Source organism: Oncorhynchus mykiss, chromosome 12 (assembly GCF_013265735.2).
Source record: "Oncorhynchus mykiss isolate Arlee chromosome 12, USDA_OmykA_1.1, whole genome shotgun sequence".
Taxonomy (NCBI): Eukaryota; Metazoa; Chordata; class Actinopteri; order Salmoniformes; family Salmonidae; genus Oncorhynchus; species Oncorhynchus mykiss.
Genome location: NC_048576.1, coordinates 9949070 through 9966699, shown reverse-complemented (window position 1 = coordinate 9966699; position 17630 = coordinate 9949070). Strand labels below are relative to the sequence as shown.

The following is a 17630-nucleotide window of genomic DNA, read 5'->3' as shown; positions in this document are numbered from 1 at the left end:
TGGGTTAGGGCTACATCACAAGGGGTGGAGGTTATACCAGGTTGGGTTAGTGCTACATCACATGGGGTGGAGGTTAGACCAGGCTGGGTTAGGGCTACATCACAAGGGGTGGAGGTTAGACCAGGCTGGGTTAGTGCTACATCACATGGGGTGGAGGTATGGAGGAAGTTGGCACTAACCCAGCCTGGTATAACCTCCACCCCTTGTGATGTAGCCCTAACCCAGCCTGGTCTAACCTCCACCCCATGTGATGTAGCACTAACCCAGCCTGGTCTAACCTCCACCTCATGTGATGTAGCCCTAACCCAGCCTGGTCTAACCTCCACCCCATGTGATGTAGCACTAACCCAGCCTGGTCTAACCTCCACCCCATGTGATGTAGCACTAACCCAGCCTGGTCTATCCTCCACCTCATGTGATGTAGCCCTAACCCAGCCTGGTCTAACCTCCACCCCATGTGATGTAGCACTAACCCAGCCTGGTCTAACCTCCACCCCATGTGATGTAGCACTAACCCAGCCTGGTCTATCCTCCACCCCATGTGATGTAGCACTAACCCAGCCTGGTCTAACCTCCACCCTATGTGATGTAGCAATAACCCAGCCTGGTCTAGCCTCCACCCTATGTGATGTAGCAATAACCCAGCCTGGTATAACCTCCACCCCATGTGATGTAGCACTAACCCAGCCTGGTCTAACCTCCACCCCATGTGATGTAGCACTAACCCAGCCTGGTCTAACCTCCACCTCATGTGATGTAGCACTAACCCAACCTGGTATAACCTCCACCCCTTGTGATGTAGCCCTAACCCAGCCTGGTCTAACCTCCACCCCATGTGATGTAGCACTAACCCAGCCTGGTATAACCTCCACCCCATGTGATGTAGCACTAACCCAGCCTGGTCTAACCTCCACCCCATGTGATGTAGCACTAACCCAGCCTGGTATAACCTCCACCCCATGTGATGTAGCACTAACCCAGCCTGATCTAACCTCCACCCCATGTGATGTAGCACTAACCCAGCCTGGTCTATCCTCCACCCCATGTGATGTAGCACTAACCCAGCCTGGTCTAACCTCCACCCTATGTGATGTAGCAATAACCCAGCCTGGTCTAGCCTCCACCCTATGTGATGTAGCAATAACCCAGCCTGGTATAACCTCCACCCCATGTGATGTAGCACTAACCCAGCCTGGTCTAACCTCCACCTCATGTGATGTAGCACTAACCCAGCCTGGTCTAACCTCCACCCCATGTGATGTAGCACTAACCCAGCCTGGTCTAACCTCCACCCCATGTGATGTAGCACTAACCCAGCCTGGTCTAACCTCCACCCCATGTGATGTAGCACTAACCCAGCCTGGTCTAACCTCCACCCCATGTGATGTAGCACTAACCCAGCCTGGTATAACCTCCACCTCATGTGATGTAGCACTAACCCAGCCTGGTCTAACCTCCACCCCATGTGATGTAGCACTAACCCAGCCTGGTCTAACCTCCACCCCATGTGATGTAGCACTAACCCAGCCTGGTCTATCCTCCACCCCATGTGATGTAGCACTAACCCAGCCTGGTCTAACCTCCACCCCATGTGATGTAGCACTAACCTTTCTGTTTTCTCCCAGAAGACACATGTGATTCTCATGGGGCCTCATTTGCATCCTCTTCATTTGTTATGTTCACTGTTGCTGCTGGCTCGCCTGTTGCTGCTGGCTCGCCTGTTGCTGCTGGCTCGCTTGTTGCTGTTGGCTCGCTTGTTGCTGTTGGCTCGCTTGTTGCTGTTGGCTCGCTTGTTGCTGTTGGCTCGCCTGTTATTTTCCATTGGAATGCTGGAGTTTCTCTGTAGCCTATATAATACTCTTATGTTGAAATGGAGGCAATAAAATGCTAGCTTGTCACGTTTCTGGCATCTAATTGTCACTTGGGCGTCTAACACTAATTGTTCCCTCTAGAGTTTTAACCAACCACCCCGTTGCAATCATCTGCCTCATACCTAATCATACTGTAGCTATGTTGCACAATTTTGATACCATGTCATCTTAGTCTAACACTTGAGACATCTCTCTTGTTAGGGATATGCTGTATGTATCCCTACAGTATGTTGGGGGGGTGACAGGAGAGCTGGGCTATATGGACGAACCAAAGTTTATTGGCCATGTACACAGTTTTGCAGATGTTTTGTTAAAAACGTGATATCCAATTGCGCGCCGTCTCCTGGTCGCGGCCGGCTGCGAGACAGCCCGGGATCGAACCGCGTCTGTAGTGAAGCCTCTAGCACTGCGATGCAGTGCCTTAGACCGCTGCGCCACTCTGAGGGGGGGGGGGGCAGTTTTGCAGATGTCATCACAGATGACGCTCCAAAAGGGCAGCAATATCTAGCAATGCAATAACAACACACACATCATCCAGCGGTCTTAATTATTTTATTAACTTATCAGAACGAGCAGTGTCATAGTCTGGAATATAAATACATACAGTACCAGTCAAAAGTTTGGACAACTACTCATTCAAGTATTTTTTACTATTTTCTACATTGACGACATCAAAACTATGAAATAACACATATGGAATCATGCAGTAACCAAAAAAAGTGTTAAACAAATTAAAAAATATATTTGATATTCTTCAAAGTAGCCACCCATTTGCCGTGATGACAGCTTTGCACACTCTTGGCATTCTCTCAACAAGCTTCACCTGGAATGCTTTTTTAACAGTCTTGAGGGAGTTCCCACATGTGCTGAACACTTGTTGGCTGCTTTTCCTTCACTCTGCGGTCCAACTCATCCCAAACCATCAATTAGGTTGAGGTCAGGTGATTGTGGAGGCCATCTGATGCAGCACTCCATCACTCTCCTTCGTGGTCAAATAGCCCTTACATAGCCTGGAGGTGTGTTGGGTCATTGTCCTGTTGAAAAACAAATGATAGTCCCACTAAGCGCAAACCAGATGGGATGGTGTATCGCTGCAGAATGCTGTGGTAGCCATGCTGGTTAAGTATGCCTTGAATTCTAAATAAATCAGTGTCACCAGAAAAGCACCCCCCCCAAACCATCCCACCACCTCCTCCATGCTTCACGGTGGGAACCACACATGCGGAGATCATCTGTTCACCTACTGTGCGTCTCACAAAGAAACGACGGTTGGAACCAAAAATCTCAAATTTGGACTCATCAGACCAAAATACCAATTTCCACCAGTCTAATGTCCATTGCTCGGGTTTCTTGGCCCAAGCAAATCTCCTCTTATTGGTGTCCTTCAGTAGTGGTTTCTCTGCAGCAGTTTGACCATGAAGGCCTGCTTCATGCAGTCTCCTCTGAACAGTTGATGTTGAGATGTGTCTGTTACTTGAACACTGACGCATTTATTTGGGCTGTAATTTCTGAGGCTGGTATCTCTAATGAACTTGTCCTCTGCAGCAGAGATAATTCTGGGTCTCCTTTTCCTGTGGAGGTCCTCATGAGAGCCAGTTTCATCATAGTGCTTGATTGTTTTTGTTACTGCACTTGAAGAAACTTTAAAAATTCTTTACGTTTTCCGCATTGACTGACCTTCATGTCTTAAAGTAACAATGGGCTGTAATTTCTCTTTGCTTATTTGAGCTGTTCTTGCCATAATATGGACTTCGTCTTTTACCAAGTAGGGCTATCTTCTGTATACCACCCCTACCTTGTCACAACACAACTGATTGGCTCAAATGCATTAAGGAAAGAAATTCCACAAATTAACAAGGCACACCTGTTGATTGATATGCATTCCAGGTGACTACCTCATGAAGCTGGTTGAGAGAATGCCAAGAGTGTGCAAAGCTGTCAAGGCAAAGGGTAGCTACTTTGAAGAATCTCAAATATAACATATATTTTGATTTGTTTAACACTTTTGGTTACTACACGATTCCATGTGTGTTATGTCATAGTTTTGTTGTCTTCACTATTATTCTACAATGTAGAAAATAGTAAAAATAAAGAACCCTTGAATGAGTAGGTGTCAACTTGACTAGTACTGTGTGTGTGTGTGTGTGGACAGTATATGAATATAAAAGGTGTGTACAGCAGTAGTTATATAGGATGAGCCATGACTCAAATACAGTATATACATATAAACTGGGTAAAATGTTATGAAAACATTAAAGTGCCCAGTTTTCAATGACTGTAAATTAGGGCAGCAGTCTCTAAGGTGCAGGGTAAGGTACCGGGTGGTAACTGGCTAGTGACAGTTTTTTTGTTTAAGGTCGTGTGAAGGGTGACTGAGGTCCTTGACGATGTTCTTTGCCTTGCTGTGACATCGGGTGCTGTAGATGTACTGGAGGGCTGGCAGTGTGCCCCTGATGATGAGTTGAGCTGACCGCACCACCCTCTGGAGAGCCCTACAGTTGCCGTACCAGGCGGTGATACAGTCTGTCAGTGTGAAGGACCGTTTTTCAGGTCCTCAGTGTTGTGTACACTGAGGAACTTGACGCTTTTTAACCCTCTCCGCTGCGGCCCCCGTCGACGTGGATGGGCTTGTGCTTTCTCTGCGGTCTCCTGTAGTCCACGATCAGGACCTTCATTTTGTTGATGTTGAAGGAGTGGTGATTTACCTGGCAACACTCCACCAGGGCCCTCACCTCCTCCCTGTAGGCTGTCTCAGCATGGTTGGTAATCAGGCCTACCACTGTTGTGTCGTCAGCAAACTTGAAACAGGGACTTCACCCATGACTACTTCAAAATGACAGAAGTGAGTGCTATGGGGCGATTTTTAGTAATTTAGTTCAGTTACCTATTCTTTCTTAGGTACAGGAACAAGGGTGGACATCTTGAAGCAAGTGGGAACTGGGATAGGGAGAGAATGAATATGCGGCTTGTTTCAAGAAGCTAGGCATCTGTCGCACGTCACTACTTCACAGGAGAGGCATTTTAACATATTATTTTTTTAATATGTTGTGGGGCAGAAATGCCTTCTGGAACTTTCATTTGCCGTAATAACAAATGTGTGTGCTGTCTGTAAATGCAAATAAAATGTAAAGTTTCTGGTTGGTTTAGGTACGGAAAATGTCAGGAACCTTCCTGCTCTAGGCATGATTAGCTGAGATAATGGATGGGCTTGTTATGCTGAGAGATGAGTTTCGGCTTGGTCTGCCATATAGCACGCTTCTGTCTATAACATGAGCTGCTCAGTATGTGTAGATAATCCTGGCTATTGCAACCTTTTTTGAAAGATACCACGTAAGTACATCACTGGGGCCAAGCTTCCTGACATCCAGGACCTATATACTAGGAGGTGGTGTCAGAGGAAGGTCCAAAACCTGGTCAAAGACTCCAGCCACCCAAGTCATAGACTGTTCTCTCTGCTACCGCATTGCCAGTGGTACCGGAGCGCCAAGTCTAGGTCCAAAAGGCTTCTGAACCTCTTCTACCCCTAAGCCATAAGACTGCTGAACAATTAATCAATCAAATGGCCACTGGACTATTTAAATTGACCCCCCCCCCCCCCCCCCTTGTTTTTACACTGTTGCAACTCGCTGTTTATTATCTAGACTAACCTGTACCCTGCTCATTGATTTGGTACCGGTACCCCCTGTATATAGCCTAGTTATTATGTCATTTCACTTTATATAGTAAATATTTTCTTAACTCTATTTCTTGAACTGCATTGTTGGTTAAGGGCTGGAAAGTAAGTGTTTCACGGGGAAAGTCTACTACGCCTGTTGTATTCGGAGAGTGTGAGAAATACATTTTGATTTGAGGCCATGGAGAATCGCAAAATTGTTGGTACTGCTCCCAACAACATTTCTGCCCTGAATTTAATTGTCGACAAATATCACTGGGAAAAAGTTGTAATGTTCTATTTTCTGCACACAGCCAGTGTGACCCGGAGTGACTTGACACAACTGGCCAAACAAGCTGTAGCTGCACTACATGACCAAAAGAATATGGACACCTGCTCGTCGACCATCTAATTCCAGAATCATGGGTGTCAATATGGCGTTGGTCCCCCCCCCCCCCCCCCCCCCCCCCCCCCCCCAATCATCCACTCTTCTAGGATGGCTTTCCCACTAGATGTTGGAACATTGCTGTGGGAACTTGCTTCCGTTCAGCCACAAGCGCATTAGTGAGATCCAAGCACTGATGTCGAGCGACTAGGCCTGGCTCACAGTCAGCGTTCCAATTCATCCCAAAGGTGTTTGAGGTCAGGGCAGGCCAGTTAAGTTCTTCCACACCGATCTTGGACCTCGCTATGTGCTCGGGGGAATTGTCATGCCGAAACAGGAAAGGGCCTTCCCCAAACTGTTACCACAAAATTGGAAGCACAGAATTGTCAATGTAATTGTATGCTGTAGTGTTAAGATTTCCCTTCACTGGAGCTAAGGGGCCTAGCCCGAACATGGAAAAACAGCCCCAGACCATTATTCTTCCTCAACCAAGCATTACAGTAGGCACTATGCATTGGGCCAGGTTGCGTTCTCCTGGCATCTGCCAAACCCAGAGACGTCCATCGGAATGCCATATGGTGAAAAGTGATTCGGAATCCACTGATTTGAAGAGATGTCCACATACACAAAAGTATCTATAGTGTAGCTACAAACCAAACGGAAAAGACGCTGCCGTGAAGCGTTCGTCCATGTAAGAATCTATCTACTTATTCAGATATTTATTTTTTTGTAATTTTCATTGCAAGTTACAATGTACTGTTAACTAGCTAGCGGACATTTGCTTGCTGGCTCGCTAGCTAACATTACGTGTATAAATAAGCCATTTTCCACAACTTTGGAAGTATGCTTGGGGTCATTGTCCATTTGGAAGACCCATTTGCAACCAAGCTTTAACTTCCTGACTGATGTCTTGATGTTGCTTCAACATATCCACATAATTTTCCTACCTCATGATGCTATCTATTTTGTGAATGGCACCATTCCCTCCTGTAGCAAAGCACCCCCACAACATGATGCTGCCACCCCAGTGGTTCACGGTTGGGATGGTGTTCTTTGGCTTGCAAGCCTCCCCCTTTTTCCTCCAAACATATCAATGGTAATTATGGCCAAACAGTTATATTTTTGTTTCATCAGACCGGAGGACATTTCTCCAGAAAGTACGATCTTTGTCCCCATGTGCAGTTGCAAACCGTAGTCTGGCATTTTTATGGCAGTTTTGGAGCAGTCAATTCTTCCTTGCTGAGTGGCCTTTCAGGGTATGTCGATATAGGACTCGTTTTACTGTGGATATAGATACATTTGTACCCGTTTCCTCCAACATCTTCACAAGGTCCTTTGCTGCTGTTCTGGGATTGATTTGCACTTTTCGCACCAAAGTACATTCATCTCTAGGAGACAGAATGTGTCTCCTTCCTGAGCGGTATGACGGCTGCCGGTATGACGGCTGCGTGGTCCCATGGTGTTTGTACTTGCATACTGTTTGTACAGATGAACGTGGTCCTTCAGGCGTCTGGAAATTGCACCCAAGGATGAACCAGAGGTATACAATTTTTTTTTCATTCTTGGCTGATTTCTTTTGATTTTCCCATGATGTCAAGCAAAGGGGCGCTGAGTGTGAAGGTAGGCCTTGAAATACATCCACAGGCACACCCCCAACTGACTCAAATTATGTCAATTAGAAGCTTCTAAAGCCATGACATAATTTTCTGGAATTTTCCAAGCTGTTTAAAGGCACAGTCAACTTAGTGGATGTGAACTTCTGACCCACTGGAATTGTGATACAGCTAAATAATCTGTCTGTAAACAATTGTTGGAAGAATTACTTGTCATGCACAAAGTAGATGTCCTAACCGACTTGCCAGAACTATAGTTTGTTAACAAGACATTTGTGTAGTGGTTGAAACACTTAGGTTGGAGTCATTAAAACTAGTTTATGTAAACTTCTGACTTCAACTGTATGTCCGTGAACAGCCAGCTAGCCTGCACATGCTCTGAGGACGCCGTCTGGGCTGGCAACCTTGCAAGGGTTTACTCACGTCAGTGTCCAACATGGCTGGCTCTCCCTTTTATAATCCGTGATTGTCTGTAGTCCCTGCCACATATACGTGTCGTGTCTGAGCTAATTAATTGCTATCGTTTTTCCTCTTTGATTGCCTTACGGAGGTCATAGCTGGTCTGTTTGTACACTTCCATGTTCCCAGTCATTTAGCCGTGGTAAAATGCGGCAGTTTACGCTTTCAGTTTTACGTGAATGCAGCCATCTACCAACGGGTTTTGGGTTTGGATAAGTTGTAATCGATTCTGATTGGTCAGAACAACATTGATCTGTTTTTACCATGGGTGCTTCCTGCTTAGTTTCTGCCTATATGTAACAGTATAGCTTCTGTCTCTCTCCTCGCCCCTGACTGAGCTCGAACCAGGGACCCTCTGCCCACATCTACAACTGCCTCCCACGAAGCGTTGTTACCCATCGCTCCACAAAAGCTGCGGCCCTTGCAGAGCAAGGGGAACAACTACTTCAAGGTCTCAGAGCGAGTGACGTCACCAATTGAAACGCTATTAGGGCGCACCGCTAACTAAGCTAGCCATTTCACATCGGTTACATATAGGCGGGTATGCGCAGGATGATGGCATGGTCTGATTTGCTGAAGGGGGGGTGGGGGAAGGTCTTGTAGCCTACCCAGAAGGAAGAGTAACAATGGTCAAGCAGGACCCAGGCCAGAAGTCGAATTTCTGGTGGGTGACCACCAATTTAGTGTCAAAGTTATTTTTGCCTGTAGGTAATAATACTAGATACGTTCTGATTTTAAATAATTTAAGAAATTGCACCCCAAAAAAAGCCAAATACTGCAAAGTTGGCTTGGAGCTAGAAACAGCTCGACCGGGTCTGTCGGCACCACTGTCAAAAATCCAGATTGAGATAAATTGCCTGCATTGATGTGATACAGGTAAATAGTGTGGTAAGTTTTACTTTACTGGAGCCATGCAGTGTGCACAGAGTCAGCGATGCCGTTCTCAATGGTTACAGCTGTGATCAGCACACACACACACACACACTCACGCAGCACCCCGACAGAAAGAAGTTAACCCCTTCAAGGCTAGGGTATGTAGAGTTGGACTGGTTTCATCCACAGGCCCTAGATTGATACTATTCCTCTGCATCAGTGGTAGGCTTACAGCACACAGTTTAATTTTAAAAGTTTGAATACATGTAGAATCATAGAAAATATTGCTGAAAACCAACAGATCATTTTGGTACTGAGGCAGATCCTTAAAAAAAAAAAACTAGCTAAGCCTTTACCAGCCTGTTTTTGTATAACAATTTAAGACTGCCTGTATTTCTACATGTGTGCAGAATGAAAACTTTGGTTTTGAGTTCAGTAAGTAAGTGATGAGTTTGTTGACAAGCTGTCCGGCAGATCAAAGGTTTCTTAGCAACCAGCGTTGGGGGTGACGGAGGCCCCAGATTTAGTAGTTCATTGTTCTGCCTGTGCTGGTCAGTGTTGTAGCACAATTGTTCGTTTGGAAGAATGATAAATGTTCCTGCCAAAAGGAAGGGAAAAGAAAAGTGGGAGAGTGTCCCCCGTCAGTGGTCTGGGAACAAAGACCCCCTCAACATGGGACTACTTAAGATTCATGCAGCTCTGATCAGCGCTGTTGCTGCTGAACCCCCCCCCCCCCCCCCCCCCCATCCCAACACATCCCATCTCATTTTTATCTGGCATGCTTTCCAGCAGCAAACAATTACATCAGCTGACATCCCAGTAAGTATGTGAAATCTGATGGAAGGCAACTCCCCAACTATTAACAGTCCAGTAGCTAGAGGCCTTTGTAGGAAGATGGAGCGTCTTGATTAGTTTGTCTTGAGGAAACTAAATTCTATTACTTCCAGCATGACAGTCATTTTTTTGTTCTAATAAAATGTGAATCTTGTATAAATATATGACTCTACCACAGTATTAGAATAACCTTGAGTTCCAAGTAAACAACCTACCCCATTTGGAAAAATTCCATGTGCACATTGTTAGTCGAGAGATTAGTCACATCTTAAACTGGTTGTGGAAGCTGTTTTTTAAAACGATCTGCTTCAAGTATTCCCAGATTGTAAATAAAGCCTTGCTGTTATGCACCATTCCCTCTGTTGTGATGTTTCTAAAGCTAGATTTGGCTTGTAGACAGGGATTATTTCTGTTGAAACCCAAACCTTTGTAATCCACCCCAGTGCACAGTGCAGATCAGAAACCAATAGTCCTCTGGGTACACCTCTTTGCTGATTGTGAGCAGTGGGATTTCACCCAGTAATTTTGTTTTGTTCTGTATAAAGAAATAGTTTTACTCGAGTGTTGGTTGGCTGCATTGCACCGATGGGGACAGAATCTAGGACAGAAACGCTTACGTAGATTACTACAAATGTAGTTTACACAGCAAGGACTAGCTAGTTGCATGCGAGTACACATATTTAAAACCTGATGGACCAGTCCTCTACCCGGCAAGGCCTAATCACCAAACAGTCAGATAAAAAACATCTGCTGATCCAAAGTTGAACTCCTAAACTAGTCTGTATTAGATTGGGACAAAGCCTTTTCAATCTCTGTGAGCAAGGTTATCCAGCTCTTCGAAGCTGCCAAGAGCAGAGGCATCTGATGGGAGGAGAGTGGGAACTCAGTCGGTTTACTCTTTAACGCCTCAGACACACCAAGAATTTTGACTGCTGTGGTTTGCGCTTTCAGTTTCACGCGAATGCTGCCATCATTCCATGGTTTCTGGTTTGGGAATGTTTTAATAGTTGCTATGGGAACGACATCATCAATGCACTTTCTAATGAACTCGCTCACCGACTCAGCGTATTCGTCAATGTTGTTGTTGGACGCAATGCGGAACATATCCCAATCCACGTGATCGAAGCAATCCACGCTTCAAGACTGCTTCGATCACGTGGTTTGGGATATGTTCCGCATTGCGTCCAACAACAACAGTTCGTACATTTGAAGTCGGAAGTTTACATACACCTGAGCCAAATACATTTAAACTCAGTTTTTCACAATTCCTGACATTTAATCCTAGTAACAATTCCCTGTCTTAGGTCAGTTACGATCACCACTTTATTTTAAGAATGTGAAAGGTCAGAATAATAGTAGTATTTTATTTCTTTCGTCACATTCCCAGTGGGTCAGAAGTTTACATACACTCAATTAGTATTTGGTAGCATTGCCTTTAAATGGTTTCACTTGGGTCAAACGTTTCGGGTAGTCTTCCACAAGCTTCACACAATAAGTTGGGTGAATTTTGTCCCATTCCTCCTGACCGAGCTGAGTCAGGTTTGTAGGCCTCCTTGCTCGCACATGCTTTTTCAGTTCTGCCCACAAATGTTCTATCAGATTGAGGTCAGGGCTTTGTGATGGCCACTCCAATACCTTGACTTTGTTGTCCTTAACCTCTTGAACCTCTGGGGGCAGTATTTCATTTTTGACTCGCTGTGAGCGTTGGCTCAGGAAGTCCAACAGCCACAAAACCAGCCCCCCAATGCTCACAGAGAGTCAAAATAGGCTTGTGGAGGTCTACAATTTATTTTGAGGTCTTGGCTGATTTCTTTAGATTTTTCCCATGATGTCAAGCAAAGGGGCACTGAATTTGAAGGTAGGCCTTGAAATACTTCCACAGGTACACCACCAATTGACTCAAATTATGTCAATTAGCCTATCAGAAGCTTCTAAAGCTTCTAAATTACATCATTTTCTGGAATTTTCCAAGCTGTATAAAGGCACAGTCAACTTAGTGAATGTACATTGTATGTACTTAGTGTATGACCCACTGGCAAGGGGCACTGAATTTGAAGGTAGGCCTTGAAATACTTCCACAGGTAGTGTGGTAGTGAATTACAAGTGAAATCATCTGTCTGTAAACAATTGTTGGAAAAATTACTTGTCGCGCACAAAGTAGATTTGCCAAAACTATATTTTAACACAATTTGTTTGAAAAATGAGTTTTAATGACTTCAACCATGTTGACAGGGCTGTCAGGGGAGTGTGGATGGTAGGATGTGTCCCAAATGGCCCTGGTCAAAAGTAGTAGGGTGCCATTTGGGACTGAACCTTAAGCATGAGAGCACAGATGAGAATGTGGAGCAGGCCGGGGTGGGGGGGGGTATTGGTGATATCTTTACATGGCCAGGTGGCGTTCCCCACCTCTATGACTTTTGTGTTTGTTTTGGTGTTTGGAAAGGGTGTTTTCAGCTATAGCTGAAGTCTGTCCCATTTTGTTGATTGAGAATATGAGCTAGGGCTGCAGTTTTATTTATTAGGCAAGTCAGTTAAGAACAAATTCTTATTTTCAATGACTGCCTAGTCACCTAGTGGGTTAACTGCCTGTTCAGGGGCAGAACGACAGATTTGTACCATGTCAGCTCGGGGGTTTGAACTTGCAACCTTTCGGTTACTAGTCCAACGCTCTAACCACTAGGCTACCCTGCCGCCCCAGTGCATTAGTATTAGCATTGGTTCATGCACTTTTTTCACTTTAAGTACTGCACCAAACATCTTAGCTAGAGTGCGCAACTAAGACCTTCTTGATTTACCTTAGATTAATTCAGACTATTTTGAGGAAATGTTACTGGCTATGTTGCTCTAGTGGCTCTAAGGACAAACAGTAATATTGTTGTTTTTTTACTCGTTTTTCAGCCGAAGTCCTTTAGGGAGAATGCCGTTTGCTTCGCCTAGCCGAGTTCTGCTAGGAGTAAACCTATGAGGACGCCAACTCGCCCACAGCCTCTCTCCCCACCCCCCCACCCCTTTCCTCTTCTCTATCAATCCCCATTCTCTCTCCGTGGCTTGTACCCGCCCCTCTTTTCTCTTTCTCCCCTCCCCCACTCTTCAGCATGTTGACAGGGCTGTCAGGGGAGTGTGGATGTTGGTAGGTTGTGTCCCAAATGGCCCTGGTCAAAAGTAGTAGGGAATAGGGTGCCATTTGGGACTGAACCTTAAGCATGAGAGCACAGATGAGAATGTGGAGCAGGCCGGGGTGGGGGGGGGGGGGTATTGGTGATATCTTTACTGGAAAGGCCACATGGCCAGGGAATGTGTGGCGTTCCCCAGTCGGTCTCAGCTAGTCCACCATGCGTGTGAAGTGTATTCATATCAGTGTCAGGGGAAAGTCAGATATAGAGAAAGAAGCCAAGGCTCAGGAGTTGGGCACCAGCCTGCTGCTGTCTGAGATGCTTCGTGGTTTGTCTGAGTGTGACTGGTAGTTAATATGCCCATGTGTTCCACCTGCTTCCTCTCTCTCTCTCTCTTATAGGGCAGGCTCAGAGATTCATCAAGGCATAGACTGACTATATCTGCAGACTATATCCATCAGACTACCTACAGAAGATCTGAACTTTACTTCCCTATTTATTTAACCTTTTATTTAACTAGGCAAGTCAGTTAATAGGGCTGCAATCCCATTAATGGGATGATATGACAACAGCCAGTGAAAGTGCAGGGGAAATCTCATAATTTAAAATTCCTCAAACACACATGTACCTTATACCGTTTTAGAGGTAATCTTGTTGTTAATCTCACCACAGTGTCCGATTTCAAATAGGCTTTACAGCGAAAGCACCACAAGCGATTGTGTATGGCCACCACCAACTCACAGAAAAATTCAGCAATTTTTCCAGACAAAGAGAGGAGTCACAAAAAGCACACATAGAGAGAAAATGAATCACTAACCTTTGATGATCTTCATCAGATGACACTCATGGGACTTCATGTTACACAATACATGTATGTTTTGTTTGATAAAGTTGATATTTATATACATTAGCGTGTTACGTTCACTAGATCCAAAAACATCCGGTGATATTGCAGAGAGCCACATCATTTTACAGAAATACTCATTATAAATGTCAATAAATACAATTGTTAGACATGGAAATATGGATATACCTCTCCTTAATGCAACCGCTGTGTCAGATTTCAAAACAATTTACGGAAAAAGCATACCATGCAATAATCTGAGACATCGCCCAGAAAATAAATACAATTATCCGCCATGTTGGAGTCAACAGAAATCACATGATAAATATTCCCTTACCTCTGACGATCTTCATCAGAATGCACTCCCAGGAATCCTAGTTCCACAATAAATGCTTGATTTGTTCGATAATGTCCATTTTATTTATGTCCAAGTAGCTACTTTTGTTAGTGCGTTTAGTACACAAATCCAAACGCTCGTGCAGGTCCATCCGAACGTCGGACGAAAACTTCAAAACGTTATATTACAGGTTGAAGAAATTTGTCAAACTAAGTATAGAATCGATCTTTAGGATGTTATCATAAATCTTCAATAAAGTTCCAACCGGAGAATTCCTATGTCTGTAGAGAAGCCATAGAACGCAGTTCGCTATCATGTGAAATGCGCGTGACCAGGACCTGGCTCTCTGCCAGAACACTGACTCAGAGCTCCCATCCGGCTCCACAACACAGTAGAAGCCTCATTCAAGTTTCTAGACGGTTGACATCTAGTGGAAGCTCTAGGAAGTGCAACTTCATCCGTATCCCACTGTGTATTCAATAGGGGCGGGGTTGAAAACCGACAAACCTCAGATTTCCCACTTCCTGTTTGGATTTCTTCTCAGGTTTCTGCCTGCCATATGAGTTATGTTATACTCACAGACATCATTCAAACAGTTTTAGAAACTCCAGAGTGTTTTCTATCCAATACTAATAATATGCATATATTAGCAACTGGGACTGAGGAGCAGGCCGTTGACTCTGGGCACCTTTCATCCAAGCTACTCAATACTGCCCCTGCAGCCATAAGAAGTTAACACATTTTTATTTACAATGCCGGCCTACCAAAAGGCCTCCTGCAGGGACGTGGGCTGGGATTAAAAATAAAAAAGAATCTAAAAATATAGGACAGAACACGCATCACGACAAGACACCGACACTACATAAAGAGAGACCTAAGACAACATAGCATGGCAGCATCATATGACAACATGGTAGCAACACAACATGACGACAACATGGTAGCAATAAAACATGGTAGAAGCACAAAACATGGTACAAAGATTATTGGGCACATACAACAGCACAAAGGCCAAGAAGGTAGAGACAACAATACCTCACACAAAGCAGCCACAACTGTCAGTGTCCGTGATTTGAGTCTTTGAGTGAAGAGATGGAGATAAAACTGTCCAGTTCGAGTGTTTGTTGCAGCTCGTTCCAGTCGCTAGCTGCAGCAAACTGAAAAGACGAGCGACCCAGAGATGTGGGTGTGCTTTGAGTACCTTTAACAGAATGTGACTGGCAGAACGGGTGTTGTATGTGGAGGGTGAGGGCTGCAGTAGATATCTCAGATGGGGAGCGAGGCCTAAGAGATTTTTATAAATACGCATCAACCAGTGGGTCTTGCGACGGCTATACAGAGATGACCAGTTTACAAAGGAGTATAGAGTGCAGTGATGTGTCCTATAAGGAGCGTTCGACTTGAAATCAGGTGTCACGGCCCAGTGATTTCTATCAGTCTGTTTGCCATACGTTTGTTGTGAAGTAGGCCATTTGTTAAAAGTGAAATGGCGCCTCTTATTCAGCATCACTCATCAATTAGAGATGTGGACCCCGTGACACCCTGACTTCCTCCGTGACACCAGGGCGGGGCAGGGGTCTATGTGTCCGTGGCACTGGTCAGTCAACGCTCAATTGAGATGTTTGGAGCCGGTGCCACGTTTTGCGGGAGTCAAGTGAAGCTTGTTTCCTCAGTATGTAGAGGGGGATGTGACCCCTAACCTATAGCTCATCAATTTGGTGCCATGTCATCTCCTCACAAACTATCAATGATGTGATCATGGGGTTGAGGGAGTGGGACACAGTACAGGGCGATACCTTATTTGGGGTGTTGCTGTCTTTGTTGTGACGGTTTGCTAAGGCCACAGGAAGGAAGGAAGGAAGGAAGGATATTCAAGGTATTGGTGTAAATAACCCAAATAAGTCACAACGCTCTTGAAACCAAGATAATGTGTAAGTGATGACTGTTTTAACTGAGACTTGAGTTTAGATTTAAAAACATTGTCAAAGTTCAGTGGCGGATGCATACTCTACGCGAATTTGAATATACACTGACAGAACTTTGAATCGCAAAGGAATTCCCCAGTAGCCTCTCTGCAATGCATTGTGTGCAATATAGGCTATTTGAAATGGACAGGACATTGTCCATTGTCCTCCATTTTTAAAGCCATAAAAATTGTATGTTTTTATTATATACATTTTATTCTATTGTTTTTATGCGCCCAATTCTCTGCATGACTTGATACATTGTCCTTTTTGTTTTGTACAGTAACTCATCCAACAAAGGCTAATTAATTCAATGTTTGGGTTCAATTCTGTGACCTGATTTCAATTGTCTGGAAGATTGTATCTTATCATGGGATAATGATCCCGGTTGCATTGCCAGGGGGCTGAGGGTCATGCAGTACAATGGAAACCCTTCTTCTTTGAGTTTCATCTCATCATATTTCTTTTATATAGACCTTTAAAAAAACTGGCATTACCATTTAAATCTTTTTTTTATTTTTTATTTTACCTTTACTTAACTAGGCAAGTCAGTTAAGAACAAATTCTTATTTTCAATGACGGCCTAGTGGGTTAACTGCCTGTTCAGGGGCAGAACGACAGATTTGTACCTTGTCAGCTCGGGGGTTTGAACTTACAACCTTCCGGCTACTAGTCCAACGCTACCCTGCCGCCCCAAGTTTCCTTGTCATTTTTTAAATATATTTTTCTATTCATGAGATTAACACCCACTTGCCAAAATATATGAATGTGTTCAGAGTGTGAGGTCCAAAGAGGGTAATCTAATGTGGCTGTGTCTAGCTTCATGTCTAGCTTCATGTTTACACCTGAGCATTTTGTGCTTTAGAATCTAAACCATCAAAGGTTAAATCAATAGGCGAGCCCATATTTTTTTTTTTTTTTTTTGTGAGACAGGTTTTAATGATATATTTTGAGTTGAGTGCAGCGAGGCAGGGCTTAGCTCCTGTTCTCTTGAAAGGGGGGGAAAATGCATTCACTCTTTTGAAGTGCTTTAATTTTGCGTATAGGGGATTGGGAAGCATACACAGGGAAAGTGTTGTGAGTGGAGGTTTCACCATCTGTCTGCAGAAATGAGTTCTACGTTCTTTCGTCTCTTTTATTAATTCTGCTTCAATTGCAGCCAGAAAGAAACATTTTTAAGATGTTGTGTGAATTATTTATTTGTTTGCACCTATTTCAGAGAATCCATTTTTATTCAACAAACTATTGTAGAACTTTCTGTGAAGCACATTCAGAATATTCTTTGTTTTCAAAATGGTAATGCCACTGACATTGCTGTGCCATAGGAAAATATTTATATCACGTCTGTGATTTGACAAACTAATGGCTGTAATATGTTAAAGCATCAAACTTTCCCAGGAGATGTATATTTTTTTTAATTGTTTATTATTTTAGTACTGTTTATGTTCTTCGAGCGTTATAATATGTTCTCCTACATAACCAATTAGGTAGCCATAAGAGACTATACCATTAAAGATGCTGTCATGGGGTTAGAGGGTTCTCAGTATATTCTCAGGCTCTGAATAGAGCTTCCCCTGGCTGCTGATCACACAAAGCCTACAGCTGGTGGGAGTTGTAGGAAGAGATGCACACTGATTGACATTTTCCCCCCGGACTCTTGTAAGGGTGGATAATGTTATTACTCT

General features: G+C 44.2%; 1 protein-coding gene across 11 annotated transcripts in view; it reads left to right on the top strand.

The window, feature by feature from the left end:
- The window catches only part of sema4d (sema domain, immunoglobulin domain (Ig), transmembrane domain (TM) and short cytoplasmic domain, (semaphorin) 4D), an 82685-nt gene that overhangs the window by 17094 nt on the left and 47961 nt on the right, over positions 1-17630 (top strand). The gene's annotated exons all lie outside the window — the stretch shown is intronic.